Genomic DNA, 27,806 nt, shown 5'->3' with positions numbered 1-27,806 from the left:
ACAAACTGGGGGTGTCCTCAGGACACTGTCCGTATTGTAATTTGTCTAGTTGAATGTGTTCTAAGAACACTTGCAGTGTCCCGAAATGGTTGCAATTACACAAAATGGGGGTGTTCTGAGAACGTTGTTTGTATTGTTCGTTGTCAGGGTGAAAGTGTTTGAAGAGCACTCCTTTTGTCTGCTAATAGTACAATTTCCTAGGGGTGTCAACTGACTTTTTGTCCACTAAAGAAACGATAAATCCGGCTGGTGTGCGTCGACATTATGTGATAATCCTATGACTGGCGCTATTGACCTGGCTGACTTATTTTTGCGACACTAAATCATATCTCCCGCCACTAAGCCTGATATTATCAAAGCATTCATATTCCCCACCTCTCTCCGTGACGTTACAGGGTGCGTAATGAAACGCGCCCAGTCGTCTCAAGTACTACACGAATTTACACAGAACCCCGAAGACAACACACATTATGTCACAACACAGCGCGCCACAATTCAGAATAGGAAACTGTGATTTAAAAGCAAAGAGCAAGATTGTAAATGTTGTAAAGTACATTTATTTGACATCAAATGTTTAGAGAATATTCAGCAATTTGCATTTGTCTTTGTTGTCGATCCGCAAAAGTTCATGTTGAGACACGCGATGTTCCGTTGCGGTACAGAGAGTGTTAGATCAGGTTACAACTCAGTGCGTCACAATTCGGAATATGAAACTGTGGTTTAAAAGTAAACAGCAGGATTGTACACTTGGTAAAGTACATTTATTTCACATGAAATGTTTAGTGAATATTTAGCGATTTGCTATTGTCTTTGCTGTCGATCAGCAAAAGTTTATTTGGAGCCGCGCGTTGTTCCTTTGCGGTAGATAGGCTGTTGGTTTATGATAAAAGCAGTAAATGGTCTCTCTGATAATCGGAAGGTTGCTCCAACAACGAGCCATTAGACCACCGTATTGGTTGGTATGTTGTTTGTAGCCGCTAGTACTGCGCAAGGGCATATTGGTCCTTGGTGATTGTCCCATAAAATGGTGAGGGTCATGAAGTTGCATATTTGGACTTGCACCTGGCAGTTGAAGACCCTATCCGCTGGAGTCTGTAAATTGTGACATAGACAAAACAGGGCCACGTACCTGTTTTAAAAAACATAAATTAGTTTCACCAGCCGATCTTCATTAAAAATCATCATTTTATTTATTAGGGCGTGAAACTATTTGCTATCGAAGATAGTGCAACAGAGTATGTTTATAATAAAAAAATAATATTTTCACATTCATATTGCGCTAAGAACTGTGAGGTATCTAAGCGGTGCTTATTATTAACCACGGTGTGTGGTGCTCATTTATCGACCACGGAAGGATGAAAGGCTGAGTTTGGGCTTGCCTGGATTTGAACTTGCGTTAGCAAACTGTGCACGGATGTCAAAGCCAGCGCTGTACTCGCTGTGCCACTTGGCAGCCTACAGTAAAGTGGCACAGCGAGTAGAGCGTTTGACCGCCTATAGACCGGTTAAATTATTTCTATTAACCCACTCTGTGTCGTCTGCCTTTTTCAGAGCCCTCTAAACGACAGGGGATCAAATCGGCGGTGATGGTACGCGGTAGAAAACATTATGCCACTTTCAACGAACAAGTTCAACTTCAGCGGTCTTTAATGCTACGCTATTGTAATTATATTTGGTATAAAGTAATGTAAAGGGTTACTTACAGTACAATTGCAATTTCCATTGTCTACGACTGGTGCAGTCGGAAAATACGACTCCGCGTGTGCCAACGATCTTTCGCATAGTGATATAATATGTAAAAGTGGTTTCGTTTCAGAAATTTCATCTTTATCTTCTCTTACGTTTTAGCAACACTCCTTCAAGAGAAGTCTTTCATCACAATCTCTGTCTGTCAAGGTCAAAACACAATACAACCTTATAGTCTGCTTCGTGAGCCTCTCCGGGGCCCGAGAAAAAAATGAAGCAGCTGACCTTCACTGTGAACGAGCATAAATTCTTACTTTGCAACATTCTGTGTAAAGCCATCTGTAGAAGTTGGTTTTTGCACGCCATGTTTGTATATTGTTTGCGTGATATTAAAAAAAGTTTGTTTAAAGGACGTTATGGTTCTAAGAAAGATCCCTGAAAATAGCAAGTTATGGTAAGCTATGAAAAATAACTTGCGCCAACACCATGCACTGCTAAGACTAACACCTAGGACATCAAAGATGACATCGCAAATGTCATTGATGAAATCATTGATGACATCACATGTGTATGTACTTTTCATGGAATTTGTGTACTAGGGATTTTCATTATAATGTTCCGAAAAAAGTGTCAAGGATATTGCAATAAATATCATACCGTTTTTAGTGCTTTGCACGATGCATTTATATCAATAAATAGCATTGTATTATGGGATTCTATGTAGTATACTGAGCTGCTAATGGAGAAAGATAGCATTGTGTGCAGAGTACAAGATAAAAGTATAATATTTGTAATGTTAATATGTAGAATAATGAAATGATAATTGTCCTGAAATGTTGGAAAATTCACAAAATGGGGGTGTTCTGAGGACGTTATTCGTATTGTGTGATTGCTTAGCTGTATGCAATGAGGGAATGGTACAGAGAGTAAAGTGGACGCCGTCCGCGGACACCGCGGCTGTTCGTGGACAGGGCGTGGTAAATCCGGGTTTTTCCAGGAAATCCAACATGGAAAGAAGACTGTACGGATCAGCCAATCAGATGTCGAGGTTGTGGATTTGTGTTGAAAGAGACTGTGTGTGGTGAAGATGGCAGAAGTGGAGAAAGTCAGGGTGTTGGTGCTCGGAGATATGTTTGTGTATGGTTTACAGCAGTACGCTGAATGCAGGCATGTTGCAAAGAACTTTGATGTCAAAGGAGTGGTGGTGGTGTGGAGCACTGTGCCTGATTGAAATGTACAGGGAATTGTACAAGTTTGTGCGGATATGGCCACGATGAACAGTCCGCACGTGGTAGTTTTGCACTATGGTGCTTTCCATTTGGGCAACGTCAGTGCCCCTACTTTGTTGGCTGATTTGGAATGCTTCGTTCAAGCCGTAGTGAAGATCCTTCCAAATGCAAAAGTAATTTTTTCTGGATTACTACCTAGGGCAATATGGGACAATAGTTCAGTTTTTTGTCCTCAGCAAAACATTTCTAGGTGTGTCATCAACCGAGGCATGTGTGCCTTCATGCTTAGAGCTGGTATGTTCTTCTGTAACAATGAGAATATTGATGCCAGTAATGCTGTTAATTTTAAAGAAGATGGCATTTCTTTATCTTTTACCGGAAATGCCTTTTTATTTTGGAATGTAAGGGTTGCTTTGGAGAAGGTTATGTGAAGATTTTAGAAGTAAAGTAAGAAAAAAAACAAGAAAAAAATATAAAAAAACAGGTGTCTGTCAAGCATCTGTAAAAAAAAGCGGCTCTTTTCAGAGCCAACTTCAAAGGGGAAATGGGGCACACTATTTAAATTTACATTCACCACGCTCAGATTTTCGATGTGTCCGCGGACATGGCAGTAGTCCGCGGACATGAAAATCACTACGAGGGGGTTAGTATGTTCTATGTTACATGTCAGGGATATTATGGTTAAGTTGTGTTACTAAAAACCTATGAAATTCAGTGAAAAAACTTTGTTAAAGGGACGTTATGGTTCCAAGTAAAACCGAAAAACCCTTGAAATTCGCCAGTTATGGTAACATAAGCAACCATAACTCGCGCCACCATGCACTGCTAACACTAACACCCAGGACATCGAAGATGACATCACAAATGTCATTGATGACATCACTGATGACATCACATGGCTGGCTCTCCCTTTTTATCCTTTACTGACATATCGAAGCCACATAGTTTTCTGCAGTAACAGTCAGGAAGTAAAAGTTGAAAAGGTACTATATTTGTAGACTTGGGTTCCTGTCACATCATATATGAAACATGTACGTAGCGGAAGATACAGGCTTGAAAGAGAGGAATCCTTTCTGTGCATGAAGATAATCATTATGGTATAAGCACTTTGTCATAGTTTTAGTTTTTATTACTCTACCTTCCCTCTATATGCTCATATTTGTATACATTATAGTCACTCTCCATAGAGTGAATGAGAAATAAAATTTTGCTCACGTCTAGAGCCCAAACCGCTGGACGGATTTCCACCAAATTTGGACCAGGATCAGCGGCTTGGTCCCGAAAGCGTGCTTTTGCAAATTTGGTGAAAATTCATCCAGTATTTTTTTTTTAAAATGACCAAAAAGTAGGTTAAAAAGCTAGTGATATCTGTGTTCGGTTTGCGGATACACTTCCCTGTTTGCTCCGCGGAAAGTGTCCTGATTGGCCAATCGTCTTGCGTGATGTTCGCGGACATGCAAAGTGTTCGCTGATTGGACGGCGTGGAGCGTGAAGCGGGTCAGATTTTTCGGTAGCGCCCGCCATATTGGATTTGCAGACGTCCCGGACAGCGCGGTGAAACTTTGTTCAAAATGTGTATTTTGTAGAGTGTGTTGGTGTGTAGGAGTGTTTGGGGAGGGTGGGAGTGTGTGAGATAGGATGAAAGTTGTGTTTTTTATGTGTTAGATGTTCTTTTTGTGTTCGATATGTTTGCGGACATCACGGGTGTTCTGAAATTTTCTAAATAAACTGACTAGGGGGTGATCTAAGGAGTCAAAATGTGTCCGTTTTGTTCGCAAGCAAAGTGAAACTGTTCTAAGAACACTCGCGGTGTCTGGGGAGTGTTCGTAGGTGGTGTACTGAGGACGCTGTCCGTATTGTTCTCTGTCAAGTTGAATGTGTTCTAAGAACACGCGCGGTGTCCTGAAATGTTTGCAAATAAAGAAAATGGGGGTGTTATGAAGACGCTTCTAAGAACACTCGCGGTGTCCGGGGAGTGTTCGTAGGGGGTGTCCTGAGGAGGCTGTCCGTATTGTTCTCTGTCAAGTTGAGTCTGTCCTAAGAACACTCGCGGTGTCCTGAAATGTTCGCAAATAAACAAAATGGGGGTGTTCTGAAGACGCTTCTAAGAACACTCGCGGTGTCCGGGGAGTGTTCGTAGGGGGTGTTCTGAGGACGCTGTCCGTATTGTTCTTTGTCAAGTTGAATGTGTTCTAAGAACACTCGCGGTGTCCTGAAATGTTTGCAAATAAACAAGATGGTGGTGTTCTGAAGACGCATTCTAAGAACACTCCCGGTGTCCGGGGAGTGTTCGTAGGGGGTGTCCTGAGGCCGCTGTCCGTATTGTTCTTTGTCAAGTTGAATGAGTCCTAAGAACACTCGCGGTGTCCTGAAATGTTCGCAAATAAACAAGATGGGGGTGTTCTGAAGATGTTTTTGAGAACACTCCCGGTGTCCTGGAATGTTCGTAGGGGGTGTCCTGAGGACGCTGTCCGTATTGTTCTCTGTCAAGTTGAATGTGTCCTAAGAACACTTGCGATGTCCTGAATTGTTCGCAAATAAACAAGATGGGGGTGTTCTGAAGACGTTTTTGAGAACACTCCCGGTGTCCTGGAATGTTCGTAGGGGGTGTCCTTAGGACGGTGTCCGTATTGTTCGTTGTTAAGTTGAAAGTGTTCTAAGAACTATTGCGTTGTTCTGAAATGTTCGTAGGGGGTGTCCTGAAAACGGTGTCCGTATTGTTCGCTGGCAAGCTCAAAGTGTTCTAAGAACACTCACATTGTTCGCGGACATTAAAAGTTTCCCATAGATCATAGTTGAAATGTTTGACTCTATGGATGTGATATGCTGCGGTGGTTGTTGCCAGGGCATAGCACCCAAGACTCTATGTCCTGGCAACAACCACCGCAGCATATCACATTCATATTTGTTTATAAGTTTGGGTGAAAAACAAATGTATAAGGAACAAAGGTATTAGATATTATGGATGTGATGTGCTGCTATGGTTGCCCTTATTATTGTATACTTACTGTTTGGTCTAGTAATGGGAGTCCATGTTTTTTTTCTTCATTTCTGTGATAAAAGAAAATAGCATGTTAGTATTAGTATTTTGTAATGACTTATTACATTGTATAAGCAATATACTTTTATTTTTTTCGACCCTCATATTTAGTAGAGTACAAATCAGAGGACTGTGCAATTTTCTCAGTTTCTGTATTTGTTGCTAAAATCATTTGGTCTGTGGGAGAAAAAAAAATCCATGTTGGATTTAAAAAAAAACCCTTTTTCTGTTATGCTACAGTTTATTTGTTTGTTTGTTTTCAGTGTTCACTTGTTGTTTCTGGCTAATGCTTTATACTTTCCTTGTTGTATTTCTTTTGGAACAGTAACAGATTCTTCATTTGTTTTGATATTGTAAAATTTTGGAGCAGTTAGATACCAATTGGCGTATTCTAACTGTCTATTTTTTTAATATATAGTAGTGGTTTTCATTTACCTATTTGGATATTGTTAAATTTTGGGACAGTTAGATACCAATTGGCGTATTCTAACTGTGTATTTTTTGGCCTAATTTAGTGGTATTCATTTATCTGATTAGTTGTTGTAGAATCTTTGAGTGTTAGATAGCTTTTGGAGTATTCTAACAGTTTATATTACTTTAACACACATTTATAATTTTGGGACAGTTAGATACCAATTGGCGTATTCTAACTGTGTATTTTTTGGTCTAATTTAGTGGTATTCATTTATCTGATTAGTTGTTGTAGAATCTTTGAGCAGTTAGATAGGTTTTGGAGTATTCTAACAGTTTATATTTTTGTAACACAAATATACTGAAAGGTTTAAATACAGTTTATTTATCAAATTTTGCTTTTAAGAACATCAAATAAGCGTTTGTAAGATTTGCTGATAATCTCTGCTTTAGAGTAATGGTACTATCATTACATTCAAACCATCCACATTTCTTTTTTATGTATGCAGTGTAGTGCCCTGAATTGGTTGTGGCTCCTGCGTGGTAGATTATACCTATTGTTGTGAAGGTTTTCTTACCAAGTGATATTTGACCATGTGTGAATCCAGTCAGCTTGCATTTGTTTTTGGAACCATCTGCATTGTAACGTAGAAGCATTAGTATTACGTATTTACTATGTGTTTGTATTACTAACGTGGAGCGATTATCTGAATTGCAGGTAGAGCATAATCTACCATGGTTTGCATTTTGTACAAGTTGCTGAAATGGAATGGATTCACAATTTGGTATTGATATATATATGAAGCGTTCATTGGGGATGTCTTCTTGTGTCACATTGTTGCAGAGAGTGCATGTATGTTTCCAGATGTATGAAATCTGAAATATTTCATTTATAGGTATGTTTTTTTTTTCCATTACTTGTAGTAAGTACATTAGAAATTCTTGTTGATCTTCCTGTGAGTTTATAGTGAATTTCACCATTCCAGCACAGTAGTCTGTCGGGGGGAAATTCTGCCGGGGTCGGCCGGGCCGTCCGCAGACCTCTGGGCAGGGAGGCCCCAACTCCTCCCGTATATCCCAGATGAGATAGAGTATGAGACACACACAAGGAGCAAGGTGACTCTGCTGTTTATTTATACAAAACGGCAGGGATGGGTCAAGGAGCATACGCGTTCGTCCTGACACACACACAATCGTGGGGCTCGCAGGCCCTTTTACTGTAGTATGACGCGCTACTTGTGTCACGTCAGAAAGTTAACAAAAAACCTATCGCCACTCTTAATTGGATGCTCGAGTGGTAGGGTTAGTATAGAACACATATAGAGAGCGATACTAATGGCTAAAGGGTAGTCAGGTGATATATCTGGGTTGTCCCTACAATTAGATACATGAGAATTGTTACATGCAGACTCCCGAGGATTGGCTAAAGCTAGTGTCGTCAGTGATAGGAGCCCCATATTCTGATTGGTGCACTCGTGAGCTCCCCAGCCTGGGACCACCGTTGTTCCCAGCTCTCGGTGTACCTTTAGTTTGCAACAATGTTTCACTGTGGGTACATGCAGACAATGTGAGGATTTATTCATGGCTGGTAGACTGACCGTTCCCACAGTCGTAAATGTCCATTGTGCCTTTCAAATGTATCTACCTGCGTTTTTGGCATGGAATCTAGACGCCGCTTCTCTCCTGGACTTGGCATCTCGTCAGGTTCGGCTCGGTCACGTGAGGCGGGACCGTGTTTGAGGCAGAATTCTGCACAATTAATATTGCTTTTCCACTGTGTGTTCTGCTTGCGGAGTGCGAGATTGCAACATCGTGCCTTTGATGACTTGTTCATTGAATATGAGTTTGCAACATGACGACCTTGGCTAGTTGCTTCGCCAGGCTCATTCTTGCAGGATCAGCAACCTGACTTTAGCTTTGTCAACGTCCATGGGAACTCTTGCTTGAGGCCTACTTGGGCCTGGTGCATAAGCGATTTATTTCGTACAGGGGTACTTTAGGTTATAATGGCATATAGTTCCATGACTGGTATTGTGTCTTCATTGTACTTTTCATGATGGCAACTGGTTGCAAGGGAAGCGTGAGCAAGCTTCGTATAAGTTCATGACGCGTCTTGCGTTTCTGCGTGCTAAAAGCCTATATGAAAAATAATAAAGATGCACGTCCGTGAATATGCCTGTCGCCTAGTCATAGCACTGAGTATATTCTTCGTGTAGATTGGTGTGGGAATGTCCAGTGTGTATATTTGTTCAGCTGTGCTTCCCGTTGTCTAGGTCGTCATGGCATCTCTAACGACGTGTAGATTTCAGTCTAGTTGGTCCGTGCCGCAGGTGTCGGCGTGGCTAGTGCGGGCTGCTGGGCAGGCAGATGGACACATCCGTATGTTTCTGTACCAGGGTATTTGGTCGTCTGGTAACTGGACAAACTCTTCTCGTGGCGGGTGTCTGGGTCGTGACCCTTTAGGCCAAGCGCGAGAGGTGAAGGACGGGAGTCTGGCCTTCCATTCTCCCACTTCAGTCCCCCCTCTGGTCGACTTGTCGACCACAAACATATCCTTCTCATTATCTCCTCTTACTCGCCAGATCTTAGTTATTCCTCCTAGATGTCCATAATGGTTTACATGATCCTCAAATGACCAATACATATATTCACAGGTTCCTCCAGGAGTACAGTAGAGCCATTTTCCTATGTAACTTCTGGGGTTTCTCGGGTTCTCGATCTTCACTGATGGTGGATCCAGATGGTTGGTGATAATCTGAGTGCGCAATTTCTCCCTCTCCATTATTATCACGCCTGTATGTTGGCCGTCATCTGCTGGCATCAAGGGGTGCATACCCACCATTTCCAACAACTCGTCAGTGGTACGTGCTTTCCGGGCCTTCCAAAATCTAATTATGATCAGCGTAGCTCCAGCCAAAATTGTGCAACCCACTATTATTTTCAGTCCATCTGACAGCCAGGATGGCATCCAAGACCATAATAGTGAAAACCAGCTCTTATCCTTGTTTACACCGCTACTTTCATCCACCATTTTGGAATGCAACTGGGCCAATTGTGAAACTGCTTCAGTCAATGTACCATTGTCAGCATCGTTGGCGGGTATAAACGTGCAGCATGATTGTCCTATCTTCGCACAAACTCCTCCTTCCATTGCTGTCAGCAGGTCCAGTACATATCTGTTCTGGAGTGCTACCATCCTTATAGCTCGTAGCTCCTCCTTTATTGCGTTAAACCCATTTACTGTAGAATTGATGGTCATCATTAGTTCCCATCTAGTTATTTGAAGCCATTTTGCGTTTGCGTAAGCCTGCAGCCCTGGATGTATTATTGAAGAGAAGAACATTGCTGCTCTGCTGAATAGTCTGTGTTCTGGCGGTATTGAGGTTAGCGCCGTTTCCGACCTTCCCCACAGGTAATTTCCTGTCAATGGTTCTCCCTGTCTTTTTATTCTGTTTAGGACAGTATCATTGCTGTTGGTCCTGTTCCCTTGCTCCTCCTGAAGTGGTACAGATCTCCTTTTCCTTCGGTCCCCTTCATCCATTTTGGGAAAGTGCGCCACATTGACATGCTTCTTAGGTACTACTAATGATGGTACGTTGACATGCGCCATTGTGCACACACCATTCCACAGGGGAGGCAGTGTATGGTATGCCTTTTCTCCACAGGCCCAATAATGGTCCATTATTACTGCTGTTCCCGCTCCCCCCTCAGGTAACTCCACCACATTTGCACAATTGGTATTATATCCTACGTCCACTTCTCCTTTATGCTGGTAGCATACCTTGGGTGCAGTCAATGGTAGTATTGTTATTGGGTCTTCATCTGTTTCTACCCACGTGAGCATTGGTACATACTTAATCCATATCGTCCAACATCGGTGATTGTGTGTCTCGATAGTTGAGATAGTTTCTTTTGTTACCATGTTGCTACCAATCACCCCTATCTCCCAACTGTTGTCCAGATACACCTTCCCTGTTATCGTCAACAGCGGCCTCTCCCAGCATCCTTGTTTACCTGGAACCTCAGTAGCGTACCAGTCACAGGGTAGGTACTGTAGCGTTACCTTCTTTGTTTCTCCTTTTGCAGGACCACTTGTTATGTATTTAAATGCTTCAGCATGTAAACTGCTCTTGTGGTAGCTCAAATAGGTCTTGAGGAAGTTGTTTTCGAATGGGTATGAGTCTCGCGTTTTCCATGTCATGTGTACTACTGTCCCTTGAAATCTTCCTTTTGTTTGGAACAGTGCCAAGTATATTATGCATTGGGCTGTCTTTTCCTCTATTTCTGTGGCAACAAATGTTCGTGAAGCACTCATGGCGTATGGTATTAATGAGCAAACGTAGCAGCTATCCTCAGTTGTCTGCTTACCAATGCGGGTCATGTGTTGGTACCATATGTTGTTTGTGACGTGTGCCGAATCTTGTATATAATTATCAATACCCTTATTGTCTGAGTATGTGCTGCGTTTACCTCTACGTTGCTTGGGTGCACTATTACTAATATCACCTGACACACCACTTGTTGCAGCAGGGGACGGGGGTACATTATGTTCAGGAGCAGCGATGAAATTAATAGCATAGCTGTACTGCCATACAGAGGCAGCCACGAACCCGGTGATCATAAAAATCCCTATTATTTGTATTACAGATGCTAGTCTCACCGGCATTTTGCTCTTACCTTGCTGCAGTCCTGGCAGCGTATTCTTGCGATGTTAAAGTTGCCCGCCTGGAAATTCTCAAAAAATGCTTGTTACGAAATGTTAGTTTTATTTAAGCTCTCCCTATCAAATAGTCATTCAGTGCCCAGGCGAAGAGCTGCTCCCACGCTATTCTAAGTAATCGGTCTCTTAGCACCGGTAAGTGGGGTCGAAGGTGTGGCATATAATGTTCTATGGCCAGGAGGAATGCTGTGTAGTAGACACGCACCCTCCTCTTCTTTAGGTACGTTGGCCTTTTTATTTCGTATACAAATTGGTGTGACAATTCTTCTGGGTAACTATCGTCTGTGAGTACCATCTACGCCTGGACAGTGAATTCGTTAATTAACTTTTCTCAATAATGCAATAATACGCAGTTCCTGTATGTGCGAGAGAAAAAGAGAACATTCACGTGTTTACATGTGTATTTGTGCGGAAAAAATGTCCTTTAATTCAGTTTATTACTATACTGGGGGGTCAAATGGGCGGGGGATCGTGCTTCAGATGGCGGAAGTATTTTTACTCTTCGACCGAGTGACCATGGGGTGGGCAGTATGGGGATCACCCCTTTCTTCGTCAGTTATTGTGTCCGAGGCAACACTTGGGTCGTTGTCTGTGATGGAACTTTCTTCCGCTGTCGGGGATGTTGTTACTGTCCTTCCAATGGACCTGTCGTTGGCGCTGGGGCGGGTCTGCAGTTTGTAGATCTTTACGTCATGTAGGTGGTTCCAGGCACGCTTATCCTTTAGTTTTACTGCTCTTGTTGATACGTCCTCCACCAGATGGGGGCCAGTGAACCTCTTCTCGTTCCACTTTCTATTGAAATTGCGAAGTAGTACGTGGTCACCTTTGGCAAGTTTGCACGAGTTCTCCTTTCCCAATTCTGTACTTTCGTCTTTTTCTTGATTGCTGGTAGACCCGCCCCGTGTGCGCTCGAGCTGTTGAGACACAAACACGACACTAGTAATCAAAGAAGACACATATTGATACATTTCATCACCTAACACATTCGCTGAACTTTCGTGATCTGTGAATGCCCTTGACGTTGGCGTTAGGGGAAGGCGCATTTGACGTCCAGTAACCACCTCATGGGGAGTGAGGTGGTGGTCGGACCCTGGCCTATTTCGAAGTTCAAATAAGGCTAACGGAAGGCAATACAACCAACTTTTCTTTGTTGTTTGTTGTATTTTTGCAATTGCCTCCTTTAATATGCCGTTCAGGCGTTCACATATACCGTTAGCTTGTGGGTGGTATGCACATGCAAATTTGTGTTTAATGTTCAGCAGGGATGTGATATGCTGGAACATTTCATTTGCGAAATGGGGGCCGTTGTCTGATCTTAACACCTCGCACACTCCCCACCTGGGGAAGACCTCCCTTACTATGAATTTGGCTGCTCTAAACGCATCAGGGTGTGAACAGGGCCCTGCTTCAATCCACCTAGAAAATGGGCATACTACTACAATTATGTACCTATTACCTTGACATGTGTTGATCATATCAACATAGTCAATGTGAAGGTGCCGAAAAGGTCCTTCTGGCAGGGGTATGGTACCTCTTATCACTTTTAAAGTATGACCGGCCGTAAACTGTTGACATGTGAGGCAATTGCTGATAAAATTTGACACATGAGAGGTTAACTCGGGACAAAACCAATCTTCTCTAATTCGTGCTGCTATTATTTCCTTGCCTGTATGGGCAGGGTGATGTAATTGGCTCAGGGCGGTATTTAACAGTGCCAACGGTATTACAACTTTCCCAGTGCCACCCTGGCGCCATAGTGCGTCGGTTGGTGACATTGTGCATCCTCTTTTCACCCATACTTCTTTTTCGGCCATTGGTGCAGCCGCTTGTAGCTCCATAATCTGTGTGGCTGGGAGATGGGTGTACCCTTCTCTTATTAACATCTCCCTAGCTATTCCCCTCCCTCTCCCTCTCTGTGAGTCTGTGGGGTTCCATATCTCACCAAAATATGCAGCATATTTCGCATGTGCGTCTGCTGCTGCATTTCCTTTTGAGACGTAGTCTTCTCCATTGGTGTGTGCGGTGCATTTTACTAGGGCTAGTTCTTGGGGGTCGTTTATTACTTCAATTAGTTCAGCCAACAAGAGGTCATGTTGTACTGGAGTGCCATCAGCTCTCCTAAACCCTCTTCTTCTCCATTTTGATAGCCCTGAGTGGACAGTGGATGTAACATATGCACTGTCGGAATATATAGTTACTCTTTTATTAAAACTTTCCTTTAATGCCAATATTAGTGCAACGAGTTCCGCGGCTTGAGCAGAGTAATGCTGTGGTAATTGTACACACTTCATAGCCACACACACCGGCGCCTCCATCATTTTTACTACTGCTGCCCCAGTCCTTCGTATCCCATCTCCTTGATCAATAGTTGATGACCCATCAATAAACAAAAGCTCACCTCCCTCTAGTGCGTTTTCTTCAACTTTCCTAGTACATGAGTACATTTCAGTTACTTGGGTGCAGTCGTGGGCGTAATCTCCTTCTTCAATTACTTCTGCTAGGAACCTTGCAGGGTTAACCGTGCTACATCTAACAATTGCTAGTTCAGCTTTAGACAAAATAATCTCATAACCTGATGCCCTCTGTGTCGTTAGTGTGGACTTAGGTTTATTCAATATCGCAAATAGTGCATGTTCCACAAATAGTGTACTTGGACACCACATAGTTATTGCTGATGCTTTTTCTACTGCAAAAGCAGCTGCAGCAAGACCTTGTTCACAAGAGAAGTGGCCTAACATTATAGGGTCTAAGTGACCGCTGTAAAATGCTACTGGTTTATAGCCCATGCTAGTTTTTTGGGCCAACACTGCTTTCATCACTGCTGAGTCGCAATGTGAAAATATAAAAAAGCGCCGCTCATAGTCTGGGGATGCCAGTACTGGAGCAGTTGATATCGCGTCTTTTAATTCGTCAAATGCCTCCCTCATTTCCATAGTCCACCCCAACTTTTTCTCCCCTTTATTTGCTTCCTTCAAACCCTCAAGCAGGGGTCCTATGTATGAGCTGTAATCAAATACCCATGCTCTACAGTAGTTGCACAGCCCCAGAAATTGCTGCAGTTCTCTCACAGTCTGTGGCACGGGAGTGCTTGAGATGGCCTGTGCTCTCTGTGGTGCAATCCTTCTTCCATGTTGGGATATCAGTTGGCCAATGTAAAGTACCTGTTCCTGACAGTATTGTATCTTTTCCATGTCTACCTTGTACCCCTTTTCAGCCAATATTGTCAACATTTTTAAGGAGTCCTCTCTACATTTACTTTCGTTTGTACTGCAAATTATTATGTCATCCACATACTGTAACACTGTGCTTTCCACCTCAACGTTACCCAAATCCATCTGTATTACTCTATTGAAAATTGAGGGAGATTCACAATACCCCTGTGGTAATCTGGTATGTTTCCACTTTGTATTTCGGTAAGTGAAGCTTGTCAAATCTTGTGAGTCTGGGTGTAATGGTATTGAGAAAAAAGCATTTTTAAGGTCAATCACTGTAAATCGTGATGCTTCTGCTGGAATGCCACACAATATTGTGGCCGGGTTTGCTGTTACTGGATACTCTGCTTCTACTATGTTGTTCAAGGGTCTGAGGTCCTGTATGAAGCGCCAAGACCCCCCTTTAGCCTTGCGCACCGGGTACACAGCTGTGTTACATGGTGATTCTGAGGGGACCAATATGCCATTGTTTATAAGGGCCGTTATGGTTTCATATATGCCCTCATCTGCCTCTTTTGACAATGGGTACTGTTTCACTCTTGGTAGTATGGCACCCTTTTTCAATTTTATCCTTACACCCCCTATGCTTTTTATGCATCCCACGTCATAAGGGCTAATAGTCCATAATGATTTGGGCACCTTTGACAAATCTTCCTTAAAAAATGGGACTGGGGTGCCTGCGGGTGCCTCAAGTGCCATTGCAATTTTCTGTGCTACTTGTTTGTGAGCCACTTTTAGCCATATTTCTACACTCATCATGAACACCATTTCATCTTCCTCCTTTTCTTCTGAAAACAGCTCTTCATCTGACACCTGGGTCAGCCTACATCCTTCTGCTAGTGCTATCACTGCCCTCCATGCTCTCCCTTCTTTATCTTGGGCGTGCACAGCAACATAATCAGCTGTTGCAATAATGCTCTCAATGTCCATTACAAACACCTTCCCTTCCAGTTCATTAACTGGTGTTTCTGGTCGGAACAGATAGGCTGCTGGCCTCCTCCATATTTTCCCTCCTATCCCTGGCATCCATGCAAATGCCATGTCTGTGCCATACTGGAATAGCTCGCCATCTACTGGCTCCGCCCTAATCGCTATCTGTCCACAGTATGCTTGCAAAATCTGTCGTGCTGCGAGCATGTTAATCCCTGGAGTAGAGCAAATTATGCCATCCTCTGTAAAGGAGATTGTCATATTTAACCTGTTCATTATGTCTCTCCCCAGTATATTTACTGGTGAGGCACTATAATACAAAAGTGGCACTGACAGATCGTAATCTCCAATAGATAAGGGAACGTTATCAGTAAATGGAACCAACCCTTTAGCCCCAGAAAATCCTTGGGTGTTCATGGCTTCGCCTGACATCTTAAATTTACCTTCCCTTATGCAAGACCGGGTTGCCCCGGTGTCAACAAGGAATGATAATTTTTTGTCACCTATCGTTACCTCTATGCGTGGCTCCTCCGCACTATTAGGTGTTACTGACAGGATGGGACACACCAAGGCCGTCTGTGGGCTGACCTATTGGGGGTACAATGATTGGCCATTCCCTGTGTAAGGGTTGTGTCCCAACACCGTCACCCCACCCAATTGTGTTCGTTGAGTTTGGGGTGGTGGTTGTATTAACTCCACTTGTTGTTGTGGCGGCGTCAGTTGCTGTGTTATTTGTTGTTGTGGCAGTGAATAGGTTTGTGGCTGTTGTGTTTGTTGTTGTTGGTTACTCCCTTGTTGTGACATCTGCTGTTGTTGTATGCCCTGCTGTTCTTGTGAGGTCCTAGGTTGTGCTTGTTCATTCCATGCTGGTGTTCCTGGCCTGACCCTTCATGTACGTGACATGTGTCCTAATAGTCCGCAGCTCCAACACACGGGTGGTTCCCTGTTTTGCCATGGGAAGCTCCCTGTGTTGTCCTGGTATACGGGTTGCCCTGTGGGGTAGTAATTTCTCAGTCCCCCAGCCTGTTGCTGGGTATTATATCCATATCCTCTCCCCCTCATAAACCCTCCTCTCCCTCTGTTATAACTATAATACCCAGTTCCTTGCATTGGGTACCCTCCTCCCATGTTTGGTGCGTGTAATTGCAGAGGCGGCACTTGCTGTATTACACCTTGTGGAGGCGCTATTTGAGCGGGATCTTGTGCAGCCACTACTTGCGTTGGGCTTTGGGCCATTGGTGTGGGCGTAGTTATTAGTGCCCCTTCCATTGTGTATTTAGTAAGTTTTTTCTGTACTAATTTGGCCTCTTCTGTTTTCCTGTCCTCCTCTTTTTGTTTCATTTTTCCTTGCCATGTCCTGCAGTGATGTACTATAGTCAGTTGTATTTCTGGCCATGGTTTTGCTTCCATCCCCACTACTTTCTTTAGTTGTTTCTGAACTCCTTCTGGGAGCCCTTGTACTAGTATATGATAAAATATGGCTGGTGTTTTGTCCCATTGTTCTCTAGTTTCCATGCGCCACTTCTCTTGAATATCCTGGATATAATCAACAGGATCCTCATTTTCACCCATTTTACGGGAAGTAATGGCTCCTATGTCTGATGTGTCTGGGTACTGCACTCTCAGTGCCTGCCATAGCGCATGTCTGCAGTTTGCAAATGGTGCCCCATCATGCGATGTGTTTGTTATTGTTACCCCATGGAATCCCGCTCTTTTCCAAATGTCATCCGCTCTATCCCCTAATATTGATATTAACAGGCCCTTCACATCTCCTACTGCTAGTTTCTGTCCTGCGGTGTGTTTTTCCATTTCATATATCCACTTACCCGCACCTCCACTTAGTGATGGGAGCCTACATTTTATATTTTCCTTATCCGTATGTTTCCAAGGTACATACTGTGGTCTAACCCCTCCTCTCTCCAGCAGTGGCATTAAATTCTGTCTTGTGTCACCCTTTACGCTCCATGATATTGAGCCTTCACACCCCTCCTCTTCCCCCATTTCTTTTACTACTTCAAATTCTTCCTTACTACCTCTGCTCCTACCTCCCTCTTCTTCCTTTCCCCTTTTTTCATCATTTCCTGTGTTCAATATGGGTATGTTTATTTGTCTGTCTTGCCTGCGACTAGGGAGGTCCCTAAGCCGACATGCATAAGGTGTAAGTTCGCTCATGAAGGGCGCGAGCTTTATTCTGTGCAGAGAGCGTGCGGTGGTTGAACATGTAGGGTGTGACGTGGGAGGGCGTGATGGGGATGTGGGTGGCGTGGTTTCATTGGTTTGTGTTTCCCCTATTCTTTTCACTTCCTCGTTACTTCTCTCCAGCTCCTCCCATCTTCTACTCATCCAGGGCGAATCTATGTTTGTTCTAGTGAGGTATAGTTTATCTAAGCTTTCCCTTTCACTCTTCCTTCCATCCTTCTCCACTCCTCCTTCCTCCTCACTGCAAAAATCATTCATAAATGGCACCCCCCACTCTCCCTTTTTTCCTTTTATTGTTACTGTTTTTAAGTCTATTAGGTCTCTTTCTCCCTTTCCGTTGTTACCAACTGTTCCCCTTAGTGCTGATGTTGTTGCTACCTCTCTACTTTTATATACATCTCCCCATCTTTCACTCTCCCTACCCCTCCCTTCTCTTCCTTCTTCACTTCTCTCCTCCATTTCCCTACTATTTTCCTCCCTTTTCCTTTTCAGTTCCTCCATTACTTCGTTGCTCATCTGTTCCAATATCCTTTCATCCTCTTTCTTCCTTTCCCATTTCACCCTTTCTCTTTCTACTATACTCTCTATTACCTTCCCCTCTTCATATTTCTTAGCTGTCTCTGATATTATCCTCCTCCTCCATATTTCCATTTCTTTTTCCTTTTCTTCTTCTTCCTTCCTCTCTCTCAGCACTACTCTTGATACCCTATCTGCTGCTGCTTTTACCCTTTCAGCTTCTCTCTTTTGCTCCTCACTTCGTTCCCTTAATTTTTCCAATTCGTCCTTACCTTCTTTCCTTTTCCTCACTCTCTCTCTTTCCTCCCTCTCAAGTTGTTTGATCAGTTCATTCTGCTCATCCCTTAGTTTAGCTAATCTTTCCTCCAAAATCTCTTCCTTCTGCTGTAGTAGCTCCTCTCCCCTAATTTCACTCTCTCTGGCACTATCCTCGTTTGTTCTCTTTACCGCCTCCCTTTCTTCTCCAGTTAGTGAGCCTCGTAATTTCAACAATATCTGTGCAGCTACCCACTCATCGTTTCCTATCTCTACAGTCTGCTCTTCTCTAATCCTCCCGTCCCCCATTGGTATCTTCCCAAGAGCCACATATGGTGGAGGGCTGTATGCCGGGTTTGAGTATCCTTCAGCCGCCCTTAACTGTCCTTCTATTTCTCCTAATTCTCTTAAAGGGTACAACCCTCCTCCCTCTGTTTTCACTCCCGGTGTTATGGGTATCTCATTGCTCGGTTCCTTTTTTATGTCGTCAGATTTATCAATCTTTTCTCCTCCCTGTCTTTCGTTCCCCGTATTCTTTGTGCTTTCGCACTCCTTTTCCCCATCCGTTCCTTCTTTCTTAATCTCCTTTTCTTCCGGTGTTTCCCCCATAGTGAACATTCCATTTGGTCCTGGTCGAGACCCCTGGAACATCCTCCATAAGTTAAACACCTCCACATGGTTTACCAACTTCTTCCCCTTGTATGTATTGTGCAGATGGTTTAGTAGTGAATGTTGGGCATATGGATCGAAACTACCATTAGGCGGCCATGGTGTTAACATTTTGTTGTCTGTCCCCTGGGTCCACTCTATGCTGTACTTAATTAACTTCTCCCTATGTGGTGGCAGTGTGGTACATATGTGCTGTAGTGGGGTAGTGAGGGTGTTCCCCCACCCTCCCGACCCTCTCCCGTATGACATAGTTGCACTCCCCTTGTTACCCTTCCCCTTACTAACAGTTTACAATATACAACCTTGTATTGCTTACCTCGCCCCGCAAGTGTGGGGACTTACGACAATCCTTTGACAAATTATGCAATAATAATAAATATGATGTTATATTATATTCCTTCCCCTACGGCCCCCTGCGGCCGAAGCGCACGCAGCCCCCTGCGGCTGCGTACCCCTTACGATAATTTTATACAGTCGTCCTGTTTCTCCGTTCTCCTCCCCCTTTTACACTTGCCGTGGCCGGCGTTCTCCGTGCGCAGCCACGCCCCTTTCCCCTTCTTCTTTCGATCCACTGGTTTATAGTTTATCTCCGTATCAGCTCCTTTATCATGCTTCTCTTCCCCACCACTCTCAAACCCAAAATTCCTTGTGCTCGCGATATCCTATTAAATCCCTACTGGTGACGTCACCGATTTCTTCGAGCTACTGGTACATTCTTGTTATGTTCTTTAAGTTCAAAATACACTTGCAATCTACCCCGCTAACCCTACAGCTGTCTTCCTGTCTCTCCTGGAACAAGGTAATCTCATCAATAATATAACCGGACTGCGCACGCTGCGTCGCCTCGCGTGTGATACGCCCCTCAACAGGAGGGCTTAACCAGCCAATTATCTTCCGTTTTGGGCAACTACGTAACTAGCTACCGCCCACAAGGAAACGTCATCTACCTATCGAGTTTCTTGCTCGAACAATAGGGAACCTCATCTACTCATTGATCAATAAATGTCAAATCGCAGGAAACCACACACACCCACCCTCACACGTAGTCGCGACTTAGGCCAATCAGTGTCTTACGAGCGGTCGCATGTGATGTTTTCGTGCTCCGCCCCCCTCTTTCTCGTGACGTAGCCGATTGCTCTCGCACTCGTTTCGCTACCATTCATTCCATTAGCAACACTAAGTTGGTTAAACCTTCGCCGCGCATCTGTACAACACCTCCCTCCTCCCTTATTTACTTCCTCCCCCTCCCTCACAATTTCGCATTGCTTGTTGTGCGTGTCATGCTCACCAAGTTCTCTCGATGCAGGGCCGCTCGACTGCGTGCACCCCTCCAAGCGGCTCGCCACCTCCCCTCGTCTGGACCACGTCTGGACACTCGCCGACCGCGGGCGGGATACTTCTCAACCGGCTCCCGAGGGCCAATATCCGGTTTGCGCTGTCCGGTCCTCTCGCAGCTCCGCGATGGTCCTGTAGTCCTCAGAAGGGGGCAACGGCAGAGGGGGCCGCGCCGCCGGGCCTCCTCGCAACGGGAGTGCCTGGAAAAATTAAAAATAAAAGTCGATCTTAAACAGATCTCAGCAGTGCCTCCAACTTGTCGGGGGGAAATTCTGCCGGGGTCGGCCGGGCCGTCCGCAGACCTCCGGGCAGGGAGGCCCCAACTCCTCCCGTATATCCCAGATGAGATAGAGTATGAGACACACACAAGGAGCAAGGTGACTCTGCTGTTTATTTATACAAAACGGCAGGGATGGGTCAAGGAGCGTACGCGTTCGTCCTGACACACACACAATCGTGGGGCTCGCAGGCCCTTTTACTGTAGTATGACGCGCTACTTGCGTCACGTCAGAAAGTTAACAAAAAACCTATCGCCACTCTTAATTGGATGCTCGAGTGGTAGGGTTAGTATAGAACACATATAGAGAGCGATACTAATGGCTAAAGGGTAGTCAGGTGATATATCTGGGTTGTCCCTACAATTAGATACATGAGAATTGTTACATGCAGACTCCCGAGGATTGGCTAAAGCTAGTGTCGTCAGTGATAGGAGCCCCATGTTCTGATTGGTGCACTCGTGAGCTCCCCAGCCTGGGACCACCGTTGTTCCCAGCTCTCGGTGTACCTTTAGTTTGCAACAATGTTTCACTGTGGGTACATGCAGACAATGTGAGGATTTATTCATGGCTGGTAGACTGACCGTTCCCACAGTCGTAAATGTCCATTGTGCCTTTTAAATGTATCTACCTGCGTTTTTGGCATGGAATCTAGACGCCGCTTCTCTCCTGGACTTGGCATCTCGACAGGTTCGGCTCGGTCACGTGAGGCGGGACCGTGTTTGAGGCAGAATTCTGCACAATTAATATTGCTTTTCCACTGTGTGTTCTGCTTGCGGAGTGCGAGATTGCAACATCGTGCCTTTGATGACTTGTTCATTGAATATGAGTTTGCAACATGACGACCTTGGCTAGTTGCTTCGCCAGGCTCATTCTTGCAGGATCAGCAACCTGACTTTAGCTTTGTCAACGTCCATGGGAACTCTTGCTTACTACTTGGGCCTGGTGCATAAGCGATTTATTTCGTACAGGGGTACTTTAGGTTATAATGGCATATAGTTCCATGACTAGTATCGTGTCTTCATTGTACTTTTCATGATGGCAACTGGTTGCAAGGGAAGCATTTGTGATGTCATCTTTGATGTCCTGGGTGTTAGTCTTAGCAGTGCACGGTGGCGGCACGAGTTATGGTTGCTTAGCTTACCATAACTGCCGAATTTCAAGGGTTTTTCGGTTTTACTTGGAACCATAACGTCCCTTTAACAAAGTTTTTTCACAGAATTTCATAGGTTTTTAGTAGCGCAACTTAACCATAACGTCCCTTTAACAAAGTTTTTTCACTGAATATATATATATATATATATATATATATATATATATATATATATATATATATATATGGCCCACTGGCCAGTGAGAACTGCATTTGGCCGTGACCACTAATTATTTTAATACACTAGTTTTCTTTCGTGCCCACTCGTCCTGGCCTTTGGCCATGGCCGCTGCACATTTTTAACAAATAGGTTACTTTGAAGCCTACTGGCCAGGGGCACTGGCACAAAGTCCCATTTCCCCCTGCCTAGTAGATATGATCACAACAGATGTCCACCCCATGTGTGTTTTTTTCCCCAGTTTCCATTCCCTCGATAAATATAGCGGTAAGTATTGCGATGTTCAAACCATAATTTCATCAATAACGCATGGTTTTAAGCTGTGATGTATTTTTTACTCTGGTTATTATCACATTAATTATCAGGTTATTAACAGGGTAATGTGAAAACATTTGAGCATTGACTGGCAAACCATTCGACCCACAAATTCACAACTTCACATGATGTTTTCTTCCCCCACCTCTAGCCTAATGTGATTTCATTATTTTCCCACCTCCAAATAACTTTTATTATCGTGGTAATTATCGTGATAATCATTTGCATCGATTAAAGAAATGGCAGCTTTTTCAGAGATCTTTTTGGCTACATTTTGATATCTTGTGGTATATTTGTGGTATACTGGTATTTTGTTACCTCTTGGTAATATATTGTGGTAAGCTTATTGAGGTATCTTTTCAGTGGTGAGACTAACTTCAGAACACTGCCTAATATAAGATGCCACCTTTTGCCCTTGTGGCGTAAATCCCAAAATAAATTTACTATGCAAATGAAACATGAAACATTCATAAAGAGTCTGTCAGAGTAGAACAATTTACAGGGACTAACTTTGCTTTGATATGTTTTACTGCACATTCTGCATCTCTCTGCATGCCAACCCAATAAAGCTAAGTGCAGAATAAATACACTGAGGCTAAATCACCTTTTCAAATTATTATTCTTTATCAGAAGCTAGAGATATGCAAGTTACACAGAATGACATGTGCATCCATGTTGTAATTCAAACATAATCAAAGTCAGTTCCTGCAATGGGTTTTAAAACATTCTATTTGTGATAATGCCCACAACATTGGCCTTGAGCTTTGCAACAAACATTGGCAGAGCACAGCTTCTGTCACTCTGAGTTTTATCACAGCAAAACTTGGAAAGAAAACCAAAAAAACATAAACACAGTTTTACATACATGTTTAAAATGTCATTGCAGCACCTAAAAAATGAAATGACTTATTTACCCAACGCTACCTTGTGTCAAGCATTCACTTAGCACGGTCCTCAATTACTGCATAATTACCTATATGTGTTGGGGTCAGTGGATTCCCGGACCGCACGGTCAGGATAGCCGTTCACCGCTTCAGTTGGCGATATTCCCCTTTTTCCATCTACTGGACAGGAAAAGGACAGGAGAATTCGTATCATGTTCCCTCCCTTTTTGCCTCGAGTGAACATACCAGCCTTTTTGCTCCCAAAGTCAACCAGAGGAAATGAACGCTTGGAACCAGCCCTTTACCAGTCTGTCTGCTCCTGAGCCAGTGAGTGAGTGAATAACCCAGCGCTTTCTACTGCAAGCCTTTTTATAAGACCTCATGTGTCATTCAAACCACCTCACTTTTTGTCAGCCAGCCAATCCAAGAATGTTCTACATCTCAGTGCAGTGTGTGTTAGGCAAAGTTGGTATGCAGTACTATCTGAGACCACTACACACAACTAGGACTACAGATGTAAGCAAAACCAACCTTTGGTATAAGTCTGTACCGCACAGTTTTTGGTAGCGAGCTGAGCAGCCAGGCTTATCTCAAGAGGGAATGTGAGCTTGTAAGGGTGTTAAACAAAGGTCTAAAATTACACGTATTCAGATAGACACTTATACTCAAGGTTTCTCGGTAAAACACTTATTAATTTATTACACAATCATTTATAAAGCATTCACTAAATGAGGCAACCATTATCACACAAACATTATACAACAGTACTGATTAATAAGCAGTTGAGCTCCCTTGAAGTAGGAGCAATATAGCATGGAAGTAGGAGCAAAAAGCCATAACTTAATAAAACAAATATTACAGTTACTCTAAAACAGTGCAAATAGTTTGAGTTCACCAGAGGAGAGTTGATTCCATGCAATAGGTAGACCAAAGTCAATGGGCTAGTGTCTTGTATAAATAAAAACGGTTCTGGTATTTAAAATATAAAGGTCTTTGCCATGGTTCTTAGAAGTACTTCACAGAAGATAGGTTTGTATGTCGGGTCACAAGCTGACTAGGCCTGCAAGTTGCCAAAGTTGTACACACTTTTGGGGACAAGAGGGACTCCTGCACTGCACAGGGACTGGTCACAAAGCTGGCAAATGGGCAAATCTTTGATTCTGGTTGCTGTTCTGAAAGCACACAAGCTAGTGTCCTTCCCCCTGATTAATCCTAACCAGCTCCGAGAATGGTAATCAGGTGGCTTAAAAGATGATTGGTCCTACCAACTCAAAGGAAGAAATCATCCTTGAAGGGCTTCTCTGTCGAGGTGAACTAGGCAATTCGGGCCTGCAGCAGGACTCCACCGGGCAAACCAACGGTCCAGTAGTTGCAGCAGCAGTCCTTTTCCAGCTCGTCTTGGGTTCTTTCGTTCCAGTGGTCGAAACCACATGAAAAGATGATTCCTATGGAGTTTCTGAAACTCCATAACCAAAGAACCCAAGAGTAAATCACACATCAAAATGCATGAGAGAGTGGGAAAAAGACTCACACTCTCTCCAAGTAAAACAATCAAGTCCTCCAAATCCAGCAATGTTGCTTGGGGTCTCTAATGTGAAGGGAATTAGCCCATTTATGAGAATTCTCTCTAACACTCACCCCCTCACCCCCAGACTAAGGGACAGGAGGATGAATTGCCTTACTCCAGTCAGTCATGCATACTGGAGAGACCATCAGCATTTTGGTGATTACACCCTGACCTGTGTTCAATTGTAAAATCAAACCACTGTAGGCTGATTGGCCATCTTAACAATTTAGGAATGTCCTCTTTCATCTGCATTAACCATCTCAAGGGTTGGTGTCTGTCTGAATCACAAAAGTAGATCCATGCAAGTATGTTCTAAACTTCTTCAGAGACCACACAATGGCAAACAATCATGTTCTATGGTTGCCCACATTGTGTAAGGTTCCTTCTGCTTTCTGCCGATGGAGCAGATTGGGTGTTCTCTACCGTTGTCATCCAGCGGGCTCAGAATTGCACCTATACCTGTATTGGAAGCATCTGTTTGCACAATGAAGGTTTGGCTGTAGTCAGGAGCTCTAAAGGCTGGATCTTGACAAAGGGCTTTCTTAAATCCTTCAAATGCCTTGGGGCACTCCTCATTCCACCTGACCTTTTTTGGGAATTTGGGTGAGGAGACCACATTCAAGGGAGAAGCTATGGACCCATAGTTCTCTATGAAGGTCCTATACTAACCAGTGAGACCTAAGAAGGCTCTCACTTGGGTTTGAGTAGTAGGGGAGGCCCATTCTTGTACAGCTTGTACTTTGCTAGGCAATGGCCTTATTTCACCTCCTCCTACTTCATGTCCAAGGTAGACCACTTTGCTCTGACCAGTTTGACATTTACTTGCCTTTATGGTCAGATGATCCTGCAAAACATATCCTAAGTGGTCACAATGGTTTTTCCAAGTAGTGCTGAACACTGCAATGTCATTTAAGCATGCCATGGAGAAGTCCTCCATCCCATTCAGAACTTGATTAACCATCCTTTGGAATGTAGCAGGTGCATTCTTTAATCTAAAAAGGCATTACCTTAAACTGGTAGAGGCCTGCTGGGGTTGAACATGCAGTCTTCTCCTTGGCATGGTCTGTCAGGGCTATTTGCCAATAGCCTGACGTTAGGTCAAATGTACTGAGGTACTTGGCTGAACCAAGTTTGTCCACCAGCTCATCTGTCCTAGGTAAAGGATTGGCATCAGTCTTGGTGACTGCATTTAGATCTCTATAGTCCACACAGAATCTCAACTCCTTGGATCCTGCCTTTGATACTAGTACGACTGGGCTTGACCATGGACTTCTAGGGGGCTCTATTACTGCGAGATCAAGCATTTTGTTGACCTCTTCCTTTATGTGGGTTGTTACATGATCTGACATCCTGTAACCTCTGCTTTTAACAGTGTTAGGCAGAATCCTATGCAGTTCCCTTATGGAGAACTACAGAAGATTAGGACTACAGGTATATGCAATGAATCCTCTTCATTATCAGTCTGTACCAGACAGATTTAGTTGGTAGCTGTGGCTGAGCAGTCAGACTTTTCTCAAGAGGGAGATGAGCAGTATTCAGGGTTTACACAATAGGACTATAGTACTGTGGAACAAGGAAACACTGACCAAAGCTTTGTATCCAAAAGCATATATGTTTGTATTTTACACGCTCTTAACTCTACACACAAATGACTTTTACTAAAGCAAGTTAAAACAGTCCAGAAATGTATACACAACTCCCTATTTAAATTGTAGACAAGTTTGAGCAATAGTGAAAACAGAGCAAAATGGCACAGTGTAAACCAAGCAGAAATGAAACTCTAACAATTTCTTCAGAGGGAGGGAAAGGTCAAGTTATACAGGGTTAGACTCCTAGACACACCAGCAACACTTCACAATTGAATTGTGAACAAGTTAGGCAAGGTAGTACTTTAGCACAAACAATACTTAGGTGAAAACCGAGCAAAATGGCACTTCACCAATATATAAAGGAAAGGTGGTTATAAGAGTTTAGGTGCACCAACACATTTCTTGATGAAAAGCAATCTGGAGAAGGCAGTTGTAACAGATTTAGCCAGAGTCAATAGGCCTGTGCCAGAGTCAGTGGTACAAGGCAAAGTGCCCACGTTCAAATGGTTCTAGTAGCTGCAGTCAAGTCTTTGTTTAACGGTTGAAAAGGAGGGTGCAGAAGGTAAAAAGACAATGTTAAAGGATAGGGACAGCCAACCCAGAAGGTAAGTAAAGCATTTAAAACACCTTTATCAGTACCCAACGAAACGGGAGGCCTGGTGTAGCAATGTACCTTAAAAGTGGAAGAGTCTCCTGCGGTGGCGGTAGTTCCTGGCATTTCCTGCAGTTCGGGAGATCCAGCAGAGGAAGAGAGGCTCTCGTCGGGGAGGAAGGTTTGAGTCACTGCACTGCCCAAGGAAGAAGCCGGCCGCGGTGATGCCAAAACAGAATAAAAGTTACGCCTCTTTAAATCGTGGTTGTGGTGGACGGGTGCCTGGATATTCGGTGTCCTAGTACTTGGCACTGGCGATTCGACCAAGGCAGGTCCTGGAAGGTGATTGGTGAACTGGTTGTTCCCACCAGCTCAAGGGAAGAAGGCTCTTGCAGGTGAAGACCTTCTCTTGTCATTGGAGAAAAGTGGTGAGGATCTGCAGCAGGGCTTCACCGGTGGTTCAGTCATTGCAGATGTCTTTGGCTTCTCTCCTCCTCGGATTTCTCAGGTCCAGTGGCGATGTCTATCTTCCAGTCCGCAGGTCCCTGCTTTTATGCAGAAACACCCCCATTCGTAATGTCTAGCTGTCACTCGCACAGCGGGGTGGTTATACTGGTGGGATAACCCCCAGCCTATAAGGGCCCCCAGCCTATAAGGGCAGAGTGCGACTTGGGTTGCTTAGGCAACCCTGTCCAGGGTGCCTATTCCCCCTCCCACACATCCTGTCTACCCCAGACTAACTGGCGCCTAAAGGAGGGCTTCGGTCCAGAAGCCCGCCAAAAGGACGAACAAAGGGCCACGACCTCGGTTTGGATTACAGAGAGCAACACGAGAAAGAAATATTATTAAAGACCTGGCAAAAAAAAACACCGGAGTAAAGTTAATATTAAAATGACCCGGCGGTATATTCAAGGCTGTCAGTAAAAGTGGTAGCCTAGAACAATGGGAAAATCCCATAGGAAAATATTTGCGGTTGAATATTTATGATAGCAACCACTGCCACCAGCCAGAAACTTTGGAGAGAGGGACTGGACAGTACCCTTTCGAAAGT

This window comes from Ambystoma mexicanum, chromosome 6p (assembly GCF_040938575.1).
Source record: "Ambystoma mexicanum isolate Mex_15411 chromosome 6p, UKY_AmexF1_1, whole genome shotgun sequence".
Lineage (NCBI taxonomy): Eukaryota > Metazoa > Chordata > Amphibia > Caudata > Ambystomatidae > Ambystoma > Ambystoma mexicanum.
This window is presented reverse-complemented; position numbering follows the sequence as displayed.